Here is a 17,470-nt window from a genome sequence, read left to right on the forward strand (position 1 = left end):
CATGCTCAGAAACTTAGTTTCTTTAGACGACAGAAAAAAAGAACGTACGCTCACACACGACGCACCCGCCTTTCCAATACAATCTGCTTGAATTATCTCCTTAACATCCTGGGTCTTATTTTTGACTACTATACTACACATGTTGAACAACGGTTTACATGGCCTTCTTGTTCTTTATTCCACACGCATGACAATGCACTGAAAGATTCCCATCACGGTAATTCCCCACCTTCATGTTGTGTTCTAAAGGTCTTTCATTCAGACACCTACCAGTCTGACCGATATAGCTGGAACCACACGATAAGGGAACATCATATACCACGCCAGACACACATGTTACAAAAGGACAACGATGTTTGATAGTGCAAGGTTCTTTCTTTTTCTGGAAAGGATTAGTCATTTCACAAAGTTTCCCTATAGCTTCTCGGGGGCGGAAAGCATCACTCTGGCATTGCTACGATTTCCTATCTTCCTTAGGCGTGCGAGGTATTGTGCATGTACGGAATTAGTATACAGTGCGGAACCCATTTCCTTTTTGAACGCATCTTTCCTGTTTTTATTTTCAACTTTCCCTCAGCTATAGATACTAGAACGCTGTCAGGATAACTTGCTGATATAAATCGTGTGACTTGCCTTTGGAAACTTTCTGCCATGGAATGAAAAGAGGATTTTTTCAGGGCATTATCTAAGCACTGCCCAGCTATTGCTCTTATAACAAGTTTCGAATGGCATGAATGATAAGGTAACAGGGGTTTACATGCCCTTGGATGGTACTCCCAGCACACATGATTCTTAGTGAGTTTTAGCTTCAAACAAGAAACCGTTAAACACCATCTTCTAAAATTTCCTTTGTTAATTGTAAGAGATCGCAACTTTCGCCAAAAAGGAAAAGGGCCATGAGCTGATTTACAGTGGCTGGAGAACCATCTTCGCTTCCTTGCAATAAAATTAAAGAATGGTCCACATATCTGAACACATTCGCATTAATAAAATATTTGAGGTGGTGAAAAAATAATGCGTCACAGTGGGCTAAAAAAATATCACTAAGAACTGAAGCTATGCATGAGCCTATACAGACTCCCTCCTTTTGAATGAAGACCCGGTCATTCCATTAAAATGTATGTAGACTCCAGATAAAAACGCAGCAATTCAAGGAAACCTTCTATGGACATACCTACTGCATTCTGAAATGCTACAGAGCCAAAGCTATCTATGCGCACCTTCTGTTTTTCTGTCGTCTAACTTTTTAAGTTTCTGAGCATGGCCACCTGATATCGGCATTTCGCTCTTGGGAAGTCATCAAGGAAAGTGTTCATATTATGCAAGTTTATGAATGAACGATTAGTTGGAAGTAAGCGCTTGTGTTGTCTACACCTCCCTCTGTCCTTGTTTCTGCACGCTTCACCGTGTTCTGCTATGCAAAACCAACTCGCCCAAAACTCGGTTCTCTTGAGGTTCACTTGAGGCTGTCGCAGTCACGACAGGGGAGATGAAGGCGTCGCCGCCGGCGTATAAGATGATGACAGGCGCTCGAGTCACGACATGCAAGTTTGCATCGGTGATCTTACCAATTTCGTGTTCATCAACTGACAAAAAGTACTAGCTGACAAAGTATATCACGCGAGAAGACAAAAAAAAATCTGTCGATAAACGCTCATTCACACTAGGCCGAAACGACACCGATTTTTGTCTGCCGACTGTTGGCGACAGCGTTTTCCTTCCTTTAAATCGTTGGCCACAGTGTTTTCCGTCCTGTAAAGTGCTATCGCCAACAGTCGGCAGAACAAAATCAGTGTCGTGTCGGCCTAGTGTTAATGAACAACCTTAAGAGACGTCGAAGCGAGCGTCATATGTGCACGAGTGGTGCAGTTAACGCATCTGGCTGCACGCTGTTTTCCTTCCTCTCATTCTCTGCGTCTTCCTTTCTCTCTCGATTTGACGCGCGGTATAAAGTCGCAGGTCGAGAACGCGCGTTGCGCCGCCTGCCGTCTGCCGCTGTCTGTCTCGTGACTGCCCCGCGGCGGCACTCTGGGGCGCGAGCCGCAGCGGAAGCAGGGGTTGGTGGGATCGCAAACGGACGCGGCACTTCGAGCGTCACCCGTGTCTTCGGCGCGCACTAAGAGGCGCACGCGCCCTCGCGATAACTGACGCGTGCCCTGCCTCCGAGTGAGCCCCGCATATGGGCAGCTCCCTCGTCGACCCTTTCCCTCTTCGCAGGTCCTTCTTTCTCGTCTGATAGCACGCCCGGGTTTCTGCATTCGGGAAAAGAACGTCGCTACCCATTTACGCTTTCTGTTGCCGGCTTCCTTGCTTGACCTCGACTTGTCCGCGGTCTGGGTCTTGTTGGTTTCCTTTAAAGGTGGATACATACGCGAGGGCAAAATCCCGTCTGCTCCGCGGACAAACAGTGACGTCAGCACTTGAATCCGGCGCAGCCGAGTTAGGTCGCATTCGCACAGCCGGACCGCCGTTTGCGGAATCCGCGTGCTTACTCTCGACTCCAACGTTTATTAGCAGCTGCGCGTTTGCATACTCGGCGTGCCCTATATGCCATAGTGCTATGAATCCCTCAACAAGAACCAAAAGACCCGCCGTGGTTGCTCAGTGGCTATGGTGTTGGGCTGCTGAGCACGAGGTCGCGGGATCGAATCCCGGCCACGGCGGCCGCATTTCGATGGGGGCGAAATGTGAAAACACCCGTGTACTTAGATTTAGGTGCACGTTAAAGAACCCCAGGTGGTCAAACTTTCCGGAGTCCCCCACTACGGCGTGCCTCATAATCAGAACTGGTTTTGGCACGTAAAACCCCATAATTTAATTTTTTTAAGAACCAAAAGAGTGACGGTTGCCTCGTCACTTAGCGTTTTTTTTTTTTTTTTTTTGTGCACCTCACTCATGTTGAAGTCACGCAGGCTGCGCGGTCTGAGTAAATAGAAGTGCGCGCGCAACCACGACTCGCCTTTCCCGCTGCATCACAACAAAAGACACGCGGTCACTGCTGCACAACGAAATCACACGAGGCTCCAAGCCGATAACACGCCATCGTAGCCACGCCAATGCGTCCGATGTTGACAGATTTGACGCTGACTACGCTAAATTGAGGTCAGACGACCGCCAAACGGACGGATGGAAATACCGGCGAGCATTTTCAATCCGGACAGCGAGCGGAGGAGCCCGGACTAGGCGAGGGCAGCACGTTTTGATGACGCGCGCGTCACGTGATACGCCATCCACTGCGAAAATTCCTCCTCCGTCCGGTCGTGTGAATCCACCTTAAGAGCACGAGGTCTTCGCTTGTGTACACGTATACATTTTTACTTCGCTTTGATGCCGGCTTTTCGATGTAAACTTTGTAGTCACGTTCCATAAGCCAGCCGCGCGGCGGGAATTTGTTTTGTCTTATTCAAGTATTCCTAGCAGTTAAGTAGTCGTTTCGTACTCATATTGATTTGCCCCTACAATTTTCTTCGTCATTTTTTCTTTAATTATGAAAGAGAGAAAAGAAATGGCTGCAGTTTAACTCTTGTAAACCTAGTTATCACGAGCGAAAGGTCTGTTTGGCTTGGTTTTGCAAAGACTATGCACACAATGTTTCATTATTGCATGCTTCCGCGCTTGGTAAGCTTCTTTATAACGTGATAATCCCTTTGCTCCGGTGTTTCAGCAGCTAACTTTGCCTTTGCCTGAGATTTCGCAGCCTGCCGTCTAGCTATATCTATTGGACGATTGGATTCAGCCTGTCACTTGCGCTGAAGGGCACGCACAGACGGCCCAGCCGGCGCGCCATCCATGGCGAGACTGAGCGACCGAGCGCCGGAGAAGCAGCCGTTAAATCCTCGAATATAGTTACGTGATACCGCAGCGGCGAGGCTCTGAGCGAGCGCAGCTGCGACGCCTCCTCGCAGCGGATCACGTGGCGTGAAGTCACATCTGCCACACTTGCGCTTCGGTGGCTCAAAGTCATTGGGATGCGATGAATGACCTAGCGAGACATGGCTTAGTAGAGCTTTCGCTCCAAACAAATGACGTTTCACTTCGTGAACGCGGATTACGTGCACGAGTATGGGTGCTCTTCCGGAGTTTCTAAGCTATGACGTCTTGCCTGACACACCCGCATGCATTGTTGCAAGCCGCCTAGCACGTTGTTCGGGAGTCTCCTGGGCACGCCTAGCTCGCGCCTTTGGCCGGTCTTGTTCAGCTCGTGCCCGGCGCTTGCTGACGACTTCGGGGTCGGTCGACTCGTGCTCGGCCTGCCGGTGCTCGCGTTGCTGCTTCCAGGTCCGTTGCTGCTTCGTCCTTACCTGTGATCGTGTAAACTTCAAATTGCATTAAAAGATCATAAACTTCAATCATTGTCACGCTTTCCAGGAATTGCGACTTGATGCCATAATTAGACAACCGTCTGCTATAGCAAAAAACCTAACAAAGACCAGGCAAAACTTTTGTTCCAATAGTTTTTAATGTAGCAGCCCGTGTAAAATGTAGCCGTCTGTCAAAACACGCGAGGAGGAGGAGAAGGATGCAATCTATCCAGCCTCGCAAGGACATGCCGGCAATTGCTCCGCCCGAGCGTCTCTTTTCACCGCGTGGGGATTAACATGCACATGAACACGCAGTTCATCACAGGATACCGTTCACTCCGTACCTCGTGGACTTATCAACTGCATTACCAGATTGGTAAAGTTTAGCACTAGGCTATACTTGCTAAACTTCACCACTCGCATACACGAGACGCGATATGTGCTATAGTTTCTCATACCATGAACTTACATGAGTCATTTGTGGAAAGTCCTTTCATTTGTGCAAAGTCAGGAATTTTTGCAGCGACACGTCTCACGAATATATCGATGTGTCACGTCCTGGAGTTACAACGGTGTGCTTAGCTGCACTGACAACAGCAGCAGCACTGAACAGCAGCACTAACAACAACAATGGCTGGGAGACCTCGCCTCAGCGGAAGCTTACTATCTCCAGGTTAGGTGACTCGTCAATTACTCTGCAGCCTTGCACTATAGCGGAGTTGACCATGGGTTCCACTATAGCGGAGTTGACCACTGCCACTGTTCCTCCCAGTGCTACCGGACGCACGAAGAACACTGCATAAGAGAAAGCGCTTGAAGCGAGCCTCCGGCCATCCGCCGGACAGGAGGGTGTGAAACGTCTGCGCGAGAGAAGGTGAAGCACTCTTTCCTTGGAATAATTTTGTGGAAAAGGCCTCACCGCCCTACTCAGTCCTGTCTTTGAGCTGTCACAGAAGGTGGCAGACGCGATGATGAAGCTTTTATCGCAGAATATTTATGATCATGCGTTACCGTTAACTCGCCGTATTCGTTATCGGTGTCATCGCATGAAGGGCTCTTCAGAAATAGCCAAGCACATATCGTATGCAGGGAGTTCTTTCTTTCTATTTTTTTAGGCCATACAGATTTTTACTTTTAAGAAATCTGTAAGCGCCGCGACGTGGCATTTTTGCAAAGGAGTTCCTTGGCAAGGTTGACATAGTTTCAACACTAATACCTTGAGCTTCAGAAGATGAATTGGCGAAATTTTATTAATTAACTTTTTTCTTAGTGCCTTAGAGGCAGTTGTTTATATAGCAAATTTGTAGGCAGTCAAATTTCAATGCACCGCCATTTTTTTACTATTGAAAAATCGCATCTAATTTGAGATATTCATTATGGAATTTCTAAGCTCAGTCGAGGCAGTATTGAAACTGAGCTCGTCTCGCTGCTTCGTCACATGGACACGCCCCGTAGAGAAGTGTTTGACGATTTTTGAATGATAGCATGTCGCGGCAAAACAAGACACGGCCCAAAGCCGCACATGAGTGCCAGGCAAAGCGTGACGTATCTGTCTCTGCCGTGACATAATAGCGGGGCTACCTTTTCTGCGCTCCCGGCACGCTCGGTTTCAATATTGCCTGAATTTATCGTTAAAATTCGACGATGAATATATCGAATTATGTGCCATTTTCAATATCTTTAAAAAAGATGGTGCATTAAAATATGACTGCCTCCCAATTTGTAATTTAAACAACTGCTCCCAAGGCAGTAATAAAAAGGCGGAATAATTGTTTTTCTTTCTTTTTCTTTTTTGTTAAATAGCCACCTGAAGCTCACAATATTAGCGGCAAAATATGTCTGCTTCACCTTAGAACTCCTCTGCAGAAACGTCATGTGTTCTGCCCATTTCATTTGCAGTTCTTCTATATAAAATCAGCATGGTCTAAAAAAAAAAAAAAAAAAACACCCTGTGGCTTTAGCCTTATTAGAGCACTATTGTTTATCGACGGAAGCATTTTTTACTACCCACATGACGGGAAGCATTTCTCCTATTTCGTTGTTATTACTATAACTATTATAAATTCGAAGAAAGAAAAGTCGACAAGCGTTTCTTTCAAACTTAATTAATCATAGGCTAGCCCTAAACACCGCAATACACGTATCCCCCTTGATAAGCAGACCCACTCGACACCACTACTCTCATTCTCTAACACCAATTTTCTTAAGGACTGACACTTTTCGGTACTCTTTTTTAACACAAACAGTAGCTGACTGGAATAAACTAACTGAAGCATTTCCCCAGCGCCCGTGACCTGTATAGCGTTTGTGTAATTAATGGTGTTATTTCGTGCATTAGTTACAGTTGTATTATAACCAAGTTGTTTAAATTTTCTTAATCGTTTACCTTATGATCAAAGAAAATGTGTGAAAAGCGTGTTACAAACTTGTTTCATCCTGTTCTCTTGTGCCCCCCCCCCCCTCCCCCCCCCCCAAAAAAAAAAAGAAAAAAAAGAAAAACGCTTGTCTATTCTGCTCACTCTGCTTGGACTTCTCGTCTACAGTATTTTATACATAAATAAATGAATGAATAAATAAACAATATACGTTGTTGAAAGTTCATGGGAAAATTAAGCTGATCTCGATATTACTGGAACACCAGAATCAAAACAACGCGCATTCCAGAGAGAGCGCCAAGTATGAGGCATTGTAATGCAACCTATGTCTGTCGGAGCGAAATTCCGGCAACCACATTGAAATTTTTTTTGTCTTCAATGCTGCTGTGATTTAGAAGTTGGATAGTAGAGTCCGCGGAAGGGAACATTTTGCAGTTTTCAATTTTTAGTGCTGCGACAGCCATGCACTGCGTGGAGGCCAATTTAGACGATTACTTCTAATAAACTTTTAGTTATGAGACTCCCAATTGTGTCGATTGGCTGACCTCGCTAAAAATGTAAAGTGCGATCTTCGATTCACAAAGTGCGTGACTTTGCTTGTACAAAAACTTCGAAGCCGATATTTGACATCGTGTCGAAAAACGGTCGATTAAATTGATCGATTTTCTAGGAAGCGTTAAGGTAAAAGTTCAAGTAGTTACTCTGGTCGGCGTTCCTCATGGTCTTCGAAAACAGAGGCCCTTAGCAAACGTCTATCACTGCGCTTCTTATGATAATGCGTTAAAAGCTCACGATGCCCGCGAATAAATCTCGCATTGCGAGGGCATAGCAAGTGATCGAGAGATACCGCAAGTCGTGCTTGCATGAATCCGAGAACACCGTGTCGCATCTATTAGCGCATCACGGTAATTGCTATGCGACAGCATGCACATGTGGCGCATTTGACTTCAGCGATACAAGCGGGAACCTGTTTTTGGTGATCTGCGTTCCGCAAATGAGTGGAGGAGTGCACACGGCGGCAGCCGTCACAATTTTCGCCTCTCCCTCGATGTGATACGCCAGCGTTTTACGAGCACCCCGCAAGACGACTTAAACCCCCACGAGCTGCCTCGTCGCATCAATGAGATTTTCCTTCCTAGCGCATTACCGCCGTTTACATGAATGAGATGCGCTAGGAAAGCGATGCGTCGTGCCACTTGTCGAATTAATGCAAACGTCGCTACGCATGTACGGCGAGCCATCTACAGGCACTGCCTCTCAGGGAAATTCAGAACGCTCAATATTGCGCTCGAACTCGGCCGAAAAAAAAAGAGCACAACAAAAATGAAAGAGAGAGAGAGAGCAAAGGAATAGCAACTATACTCCCAGTCGATGGCAGCGTGGTCATAAGCGGCCTTAAGAGATGGTAAGTGGCGCATCACAACGCATTTCTAGCGCATCGCATCCACGTAAATGGTGGCAAGCGCTAGAAAGACGAATCGCGTTAATGGGAAAGGGTAGTTCGAGGGGGGGGGGGGGGGGGGGCAAGTCGTCTCCCGGCTGTGCAACTAAAAGTTGGCGTATCGCATTGTGGGAGAGAGGAAAACTGTGACGGAACGCAAATCCCCGGAAACTAGTTCCGGTTTGCTTCGGACGAAGTGGCATTCGCCACATGTAAACGCTGTGGCATATATAGTATTCACCATGACGCGCTAAGCAATGCGATACGCCACGGTTGCATTGGTGTAAGAGCGGCTTTATCACATCGATATGTGGAAAAAACTAGAGTGTATTCAGAGGGCATGTACCGCCGGCGACGCAGCATCCCACGTAGCGGCCGTAATGCGTGCTAAAAACAAGGCCGTACGAGTAACAGGTGCGGCCTCCCCTGCGGCGTACCGGCGCATCGCCAATCGCGCTCGCCCACTATACGCAAGTGGCGCGAGCACGTTGCAGCGCGCTCGCGCGCGTACGACGCCGCAAGCCCGCCCGTTCGAGCGCTAAGCGGGCAGTGCCTTGCATAGACCCTTCCCTAAACGACCCCATGGGCGTCGCTATACGTCGATATATTCACGCAAGCCGTCACCAGCATTTTCCTGGCGTTAATGAAGAGCTAATATCGCCAGGTCTTCAATTTCGCGTATACAGCGGAATCTTTTCGGAGGCTTCATCGAACTGCCTGCATGTTTTCAACGCGCTGAATTCGTTGAAATACAGAATACGGTGGTGAAGCAGGTCGCCAGAATAATAAAGTTGAAAAACCTGCAAACTTGTCGGCGCAAGGCGCGGATTTTGGCCAATAAAGGATAGGCTCAAAGCTTGAGCCTAATAGACTAAGAAAGAGAATCGCCAAGACAAAAACGATGGCTCAGACACGTCTATATAGGCTGAGATGCCAAAATGAAGTCAAATAATACTGCACATGCAAAGTCAAATACACATGCACATGCAAATTTCCTAATTTCATCACTCTACCTTGTTTTCTGCCATCATCGAAGTCCATGCGCAAGACGCGCACATGGAATTATTCGAAACTCGCGCACAATATGTGAAAGTGTGCGTCCGGCAGTCGTGCTGGAAAGGTCAAAATAGTGCGAAAACAACACGTCTGAACAAGTTCATATAAAACAGTAATAAAATGCGTTCGTGGGTCCATATATGTCCCCCCTTTTAGTTCATGTCTTTCGCTCGGGTTGGCCGTTAAGAACATCAATAAATACACACCTAAATCGTACTTCGCTTATGAATAAAGTCTTTCAAGACTGCAACGAAAAAAAATGCCACATAACCTATATGTTGCCATACCCACCCACTCCTCCCTAAAAAAATGAAAAAGAAAGAAATCCCGTTGGGGCTTTTTAGAGCTCGCTTTTGTAATGGGAGTGCATGCCCCCCACTATGATTTCTAACGAAGGACTTTTAAATATTTCCATTCTTACTTCTGCCAGCATTCTCTTAATGGCTGAGCAGAAATTTTTTTCGGTAGACCTCAGGCATTAGCGCCACATTTCTTGTTAGATATACAGGGTTAGCCTAAATGATTCATCGTGTTTCAAAACACTGTTTATTAGCAAGTATACGACGTACAAAGACGGTTGATACATGAAATGATACACTCACCAAGTTTAAAACCCTGTGGGGTTATGTTAAAAACAATGTTTATGTATCCCCAATGTCAACAACGCTGCACGAACTGCAGGAACGCATCACTGCTGCTGTGACGGACATTGACGGAAACGTGCTAGTGGACGTATGGACGGAACTGGATGGCCGTTTGGATGTGTGCCCGGTGACTAAAGGCGCACACATTGAACATTTGTGGAATGTCCAGAAACTTAGTGTCTGTATATGTATCTTTTCATGTATCACCCGTCTTTGTAAATCGTATACTTGTAAATAAACAGTGCTTTGAAACCTGATGAATCCTTTAGGCTAGCCCTTATATATGGTACTCGATATTATAGTACCATGACTGAGGCGATTATGCATGGAAGCCGCCATCAGAAGAGGCCGTGTCACTTGGGGCAAACAGGGAACTGCATTATGGCCGCCGAGATTAAAGTGACAGCGTGAGATGAATGTTTTGCACCATCTCCGTTGTGGATGTCGGGGCGGAAATAGTCTCCCAGCTTCTTCATAGGAAGCTTCTCGCATGGCCATGCTATGTATAGAAGAACTGCGGTCTTGGAATAAGAGCTCAGTTGGGAATAAGAGCTCAATGAACAGCACTGCTAATGAAATGTTGGACAAGAGAGCATGTTCGTTATTTTCTTTCTTCGTCATATTAGCGCTTATTCCGAACAATGCTATTCGAGCATGGACATGCATTGATTATTCCCTCATTTGTACTTGCACATTGCCGTTCTAATGCATACAGGTCCTTTTCAGTGAGTATATTGCTATCCCATGTTACCCATCTCTGAATTGTCTCCGTATCGTCCCTGCCGGTAAACCTCCATACATAATTCAGTAATCATCATCATTATCATCATCAGCCTATATTTAAGTACACTGCAGGACCAAGGCCTCCTTCCTGCGATCTCTAATTACTCCTGTACTTGCACCTGCAAATTTCTTCATTTCACCACCCAACTTGGTTTTCTGCCGTCTTCGACAGCACTTCCCTTCCCCCCCGACACCCATTCTGTAACTATAATGGACCACCGGTTATCTGCCCTACGCATTTCATGGCCTACCCAGCTCCACCTTGTTTTTTTTTTTCTTTTCTTTTTTATAAGTCAACTAGAATATCCGCTATCCCTGTTTGTTCTCTGATCCGCACCGCTCTCTTCCTGTCTCTTAGCCTTACCCATAACATTTTTTGTTCCATCGCTCTTTGCGCGGTCCTTAACTTGTTCTCGAGCTTCTTTGTTAACCTACAAGTTTCCGCCCCATGTGTTAGCACCGGTAGAATTCAATGTCGGTGCACTTTTCTTTTCAACGGCAGTGGAATACAGTTGTATTCAGGTATCATTGCCCGAAGCTGCAGACAAAATCCGAAATCGAAATCAACATTGTCCCTTGAACGCTAGACAGCAGCTTCGCAGAGTTATCTGAACATTATAAGGTGATTGCTTATGAAAGAAATCTTTAGACTTGAGGCTTATGAAGCGAACCCGTGATTCGCAGAAAGCAATCACTTGGCTTGACAGCGCCGAGGGCGATGTGGACGCCGAAATTTTCGCACACTTACGCTATAAGATACAGGCAGACGCAAGTAAGAAAATGTGAGCGAGAGTTATTAGCCCCCTTTCGAGACTCGAGCGCAAGCCCCGAACCATGCGAATTCATGAAAATCGTCTTTGTTGCAGTGTCACCTTTTTGTTAGGAGGGACTGTGGCTCAACGTGAGGTGGCCACAGGCCTGGAATGTCCTCTCTCGTGGACCTTTTTTTTTATTATTATGTTGCCAAACCAAGGTTGGATAATACGCGTTCCTTCTTTTGTTCTCAAATGCGGTCGCATTTAGTGGCCTGATAATGTCGCTGTTGCGTCTCCAGTTTACGCGAGAAACCTCGTGTCCGTGGCAGATACTGACGCAGAAATCAAAAGGAGAGAGATCAGGACTGCAACCACTGATTCGCTGGAGACAGTAATCACGAAGCTGCTTGCTCAGGTAATGGCCTTCTGCTTTATACATGGGTTTTACGTACACAAAAAATCAAATAACCACCCGTATTTAACAAGGCGACTTAGGGGATTACAATTGGCTTTCATGTGTCTGCCGTGAAGTGAAAACATATAGTGAGAAGAAAATGTGTCTTTAAGGCATCTCTGGGCATTGCCAGTGGAAGAGCAAGGACAGGAGCGTTAGGAGGTGCGCACGAAGTCTTTTGCTTCCTTCAATGGGAACTGATAAAGCGCAGCCCGGCGTGGTTGCTTAGTGGCTATAGTGATGGGCTGCTAAGCACGAGGTCGCGGGATCAAATCCCGGCCAAGGCGACCGCGTTTTGAAGGAGTCGGTATGCGGAAACACCCGTGTGCTTAGATTTGAATACAGGTTAAAGAAGCCCAGGTGGTCCAAATTATTCCGGAGTCCCCCACTACTGCGTTCCTCATAATCAGATCGTGGTTTTCGCACGTAAAACCCCATATTTTAAAATACTGATAGAGCGCAGATACGTCACAGCGTAAGGGCGTCTTTGCTGACGTATTGTACTAGGACGTAAGGGAATAGGCACGGAGCTGCGCAAGCACATCCAACCGCTCATTTGTGCTGCGTGCTTGGAACAAAACGCATTTCTCGAGTCTTGATCCATTTCATGTCCAGCAGTATGGAAATAATTATGGCTGGAGTCATTTCTGGGAATGCACTCGCAAACTTTCGAACCGGTAAAAACCTTAGGAGTAAAGTTCGTCATGTTTGACTGTGGGAACTACGCGCTACAGAAATGTCCGTAATACTGTTCTTGCAAGTAATCTGGAGACTGCAGAGTGCGGAAACTGGCCACAAGCACTTCAGTACCTTCAAGATGTTGCTAGACATGCCGAAGTTCCACAAGACGATTAAGAAGGCGTGAAGGAAAATTGTCAGTTGACACGCATGAAACAATATTCTTCTACTCATGTAATAAGCCAGTGTCTGCATACAAAAAATAACCGCATATAATGTTAATCGCATTTAGACTACTTTGGGCTATGGTCTATAAGCACCTTGGTTTTTTAAGACGTACCGAGCGCAGAAATAATTATCCACCCTTACTGCTCAGAAGCAACGCCCACAGAAATGCAATATACAGAATCACTATGAATCACGTGTCACGCAAAGCGGTGATGATGGCGGAGGAATTTCCAGCCGTGCCTCACAATGCTTATCTCAGTACACGGCATTCTGCAGCGAGGGAAAACCCTTTCGTATGAACGTCTCGATTTGTGGTGCGCCCAGGGCGTATAGGAGAGCCGAGAGCAATTGGTCGGCAACCCGGCAGCCCACTTGCGTATCTGCCGGAGGCAATCACACAGTTGCCGCAGCCCATGATGAGTATCCTTTTCATTAGGCAGCGTCTTCTTAATTACGGCCGGCGGGAAGAAACGAAGAGCTGAAATTAGCCACGGGGATGCATTCGAGCAAGGAGCTGGTTGCCCTGGTCGCCGAATCGTGTAATGTCGAGTGTAATCGTCGAGCCACGCTGGCGGGGCAGTCCTTTTGGCGTGCTTCATGTTTGCGCTTATTTACTGCGTGCTCTGTGCGAGTTGTTTGCAAGTGGTTTCCGCGCATTTATTTTCCTGGCACATGCTGAAAAAAAAAGAAAGAAAGGAAAAGAACCAACTCGCAGTTCGCGAGCCTCTCTGCAGAACGTGAAGCATCGCCCTCCTTGGGCGATCCATTTGCAGAGGTGATTCTTTAACACGCGCGAATGATGGATGCGCAACCATGGCGAGACTCGTATAGCTGGTGCGGACCCAGGCATCGTCTTACCCCTACATGAGCTTCAAGCGACATTTAGCGCGTACCGCGTAACAGTGATCAAGTATTAGTAATTTAATGTGTATGGTCGCTTGCATCGTAAGCAAAACGCAAGAAATGCAAGCTGTTTGATTAGGAGAAATGGCGTTGGCACTGTGTGAACTTAAAGGAGCTCTACGACGCCTCCCGCTGACCTTAGGTGTTTCTTTATTTTCCTCCTACTTTCTCCTTTGATCATTCATCATTGGAAACACGCTTGTGCAGGCCCTGTGCGGCTCTCGCTATATACACCCTTCCACTCGTGAAGAATTATGCTTCATCTAACTTTTCTTTCTTTCTTGCTTGTCTTTTTTTTTTTTTACATTTCCCTGGTGAACGGCCTTAGCCTGTGTCACTTTCTATGAGGATACAGTGAACACCATGTTGCATTGTGAAGCACCAGATATGGCCAAATCACGATGGACTGAGACTCAGGAAAGGGCCAAGAGGCGATTTCCAGTGTCTTCTGAGATCTCAACACACGTTAGCACTCTGCCAGAACCATACGGCCGACGTTCGTTAGGTGGTCCTGTACCACCGGTCATGTACATCAACTAGGAACTGACCCATGGGCAGGGTGTCCCCGGCTAAAGCGCCGCAATTGTTTGGATAAAGTTGAGGCCATTGATGACACATCATCTGGATGCGCTGCCAATATTCCTACCGCGATAACCTTTACGGGCTCTTGACCCACTTGTATGTGTCCGCAGTCGTCAGCGTTTGTCGAACATGTCAGATACATATATGCTCGCACCGGTATGTATAGTGCCTACTATAGTACCACCACTGTTGGTAAGCAACGTACTGCGTTCACGCACATGTTAATCGTTAATGGCAGTTATTCACGCCATTGATTAGCAGGAAAGCTGGAACTTTGTATGCTACATTTGTACTGTAGTCTACGCAGCGCTTAGAGAACGCTTGAGAGTCGAGTACTACATGTCTCCTTCGGTGAATGACGCATGCACCGAAAAACTGTAATGCCTCGATATTGTCTGGACACTTGCCGGCATGATTTATCCTGCAGCTTCGCACAAGCTGCATGCCTGGCCCCACCTGAGTCATTAAGACGTATGCTTCAGGGTTGTCCCGTATTATATATATATACTAGGTGTCCCAGCTATCATGGACCATGTTTTTTTTTCTCTTTTTTTTTAAAGCCGTAGTTTTCTGTGCGTATGAAACCAATTGTATGTCATTAGCAGCAACCTGAAGGAGCGTCTCGGGCATTTTTTGTTCTTCCTAACTAATTTTGAAAGATTAATTTGTAACTTTTTAAATAATATACCGGTGGTAGTTATGTCAACATTTCGTGTTACAGCAACCATGAAAGTATGAATGTGAATTGTTTGCGACATGCGTTATTGTTAAAGAAAGCGCGCCACGCGCTTACGCACTATATATATATATATATATATATATATATATATATATATATAGAAATATTTCATCGGAATCTGTGAACGACAGAACTTTCTGTACCTTGTTAAATTTTCGTCATAACTAGATGCTCGTTGTACCATCTCAGTCAGCCTTGCTGGCTCTATTTCCTGTCTTACTGACTGCTGCTTCTTTCCATGCGCGATCACCAAATACGAAGACAGGAACTGCTAAGGCATGCTTAATTTGCACCAACCTGCCTAATTTACTCTCCTAATTGGCAGTTGTAATTGCGTTGTATTTCGTACTTTTCTCGTGGGTTTTGTTTTGTGACTTTTTATTTATTTGTACGCCCTATATACTTTCTGACCTATTCTTATGCTGTGTTTCTGGCTTACGTTAAATCATAGAGTTCATTTTCTTTCGCATAGAAGAGTTTATTGGCAAAGTTAACCAGCTTTAATGGGAAATTTTTTTCCAGTGCTCTTTCAGATCGCCGCCGTACTGTATAAACATTATATTTCTGGCTTGCCGGTGGGTGGTTCTGTGTAGCTACTTTGGTTCCGACCTCCGCTGAACATGAACATTCAACTTCTGTGCCGAGGCGTCGTATAGCACTGAGGCTTGGCGAAGCACCCCACGACCCCAAATAGATGTCAAACTTTGAAGAAAAAACACTGTTCGCTTACCAAATGAAAACAACGAAAACCAAATTCACGCAGAAACTCCACTGGAGTTATCTAAGTATGCGTAAGCATTGTGCCATTTGCTCATCTCGACGAAGCGCAGTGTCATTATCAGTCTTATCAAACTTGATCCGACTAGCATAAACATTTATCAAGCTTTATCGGTCGTTATCAACCTTATCGGACTGAATCCGACCCTTATGAACTCTTATCGGTTGTTATGACCGTTTCGGACTCGATCCGACCCTTATTAACCCTTATAGATTGTTATAAAATTACGAAAGTGGCTGTCCAGCGAAGCTGTTGCAAAACCACCACAACTGTAGAGGGGAGTATGCAGTGCTTTATTGATAGTTCGTATGCTTGTTTTGAGCGTGTTCTTTATTGAAACGCATGGTGTTCTGGGTGTTGTATGGGTGACTTCGATGAATGTATACACTGCTCGCTTCACTTTGATGAGTGCTTGTATAGAATCAGCCTTACGGGGGCATAAGCGATTGCATTCGTCGGACGTCGGACAGGTTTCTCGTCGGGTAGGCATCGAAATGCTTACGCTTTTAATACTGAAGATTCAGAAACACTGCTTCTACGGAGTTGTGGAATGGTCACTGTCAGCGAATCGTAGATTGGGCAGCTTCAGCTTGTCGGTTAAAAGTCCCAACATAAGCGGCTTTACCCTTCTTTCGAAAGGGCTACTGCATTGGTGTCAGCCATTGTTTTCACCTGACGGTGCGTGAGCACTGGGAGCACACGTCTTGCTTACCGATAAGCACTCGGAGGTATTCAGAGACTGCCATACTTACGTCCTTCAAAAAAAAAAAAAAAAAAAAACCACCGACGATTACGATACTCCCTAATGCGAAATTTGAGCGCAGCTGTATACATGTTTTCATTTGGCGATATATTGGCTGGCGCGGGCAGTCTATGTCGTGCGGCACGTTGCAAACGGAGCGAAGTGTGGCGCGACTGCCTCGCTAATCGGGGAGATTGCGAGAGGCAGCGCATGGGTGACGCGTGGGTGCGATTCACAGCAGCCGCCGCCGACAGACCTCCGCTCATGCAGCGCTTTTTTTTCATATATGGTATTGGCGGCGTTATCGATGAGCAGATGACGCACCCTACACTGGCGCCATTTCATAGCCATCGTCGCCGCAGAGCAAGTCTTGCGCGACACTATTATTTTCTTCTCACGCTTTCTCCATACACGCGTCCTCCTCCTCTTTCCTCCTCGCGCTCTCTCCTCTATCGCGGTCTTTCATCGGCGCTCCGCGTTCGCTCTTTCATCCATCGCTGTTCTCGTTCGGTTGGTTACGAGGACCCCGAGGAACGACGGCGACGCTCGCCGGAGGATCTGGCCCGCTGCGCTCTGAAACCTGTGGCACTCCCGAATTCTATTGAGATACGAAGCCTGTCATTCGCGCATCGTTGGCGAGAATTTCGCACCCACACCAACATATACGCGAAGCCACATCTGTGCAACACCAGAATTATATGCACGTATAGCCCATGTAGTTCACCCACCGTGATAGCCCATTAGCTGTAGAATTGCGCTGCTGTGCTCGATTCCAGCCGCGGCAACCCCATTTGGAAGAGGGCGATTCGCAAAAACGCTCCTGTACTTATATTTACGTTAGAGCACCACAAGTGGTCAAAATTAATGCAGAGCTCCCCACTACAGCGTGCCTCCTAACCAGATTGTGATCTTAGCACCTAAAAAACACCCGAATTTAATTTTAAGCCAGTGTAGTACATTCGCGGTGTGTTTGAAAGCGCCACTATACTGAAGAGCCACGAAATGCTGTCA

This window comes from Dermacentor silvarum, chromosome 1, assembly GCF_013339745.2.
Source record: "Dermacentor silvarum isolate Dsil-2018 chromosome 1, BIME_Dsil_1.4, whole genome shotgun sequence".
Classification (NCBI taxonomy): Eukaryota; Metazoa; Arthropoda; class Arachnida; order Ixodida; family Ixodidae; genus Dermacentor; species Dermacentor silvarum.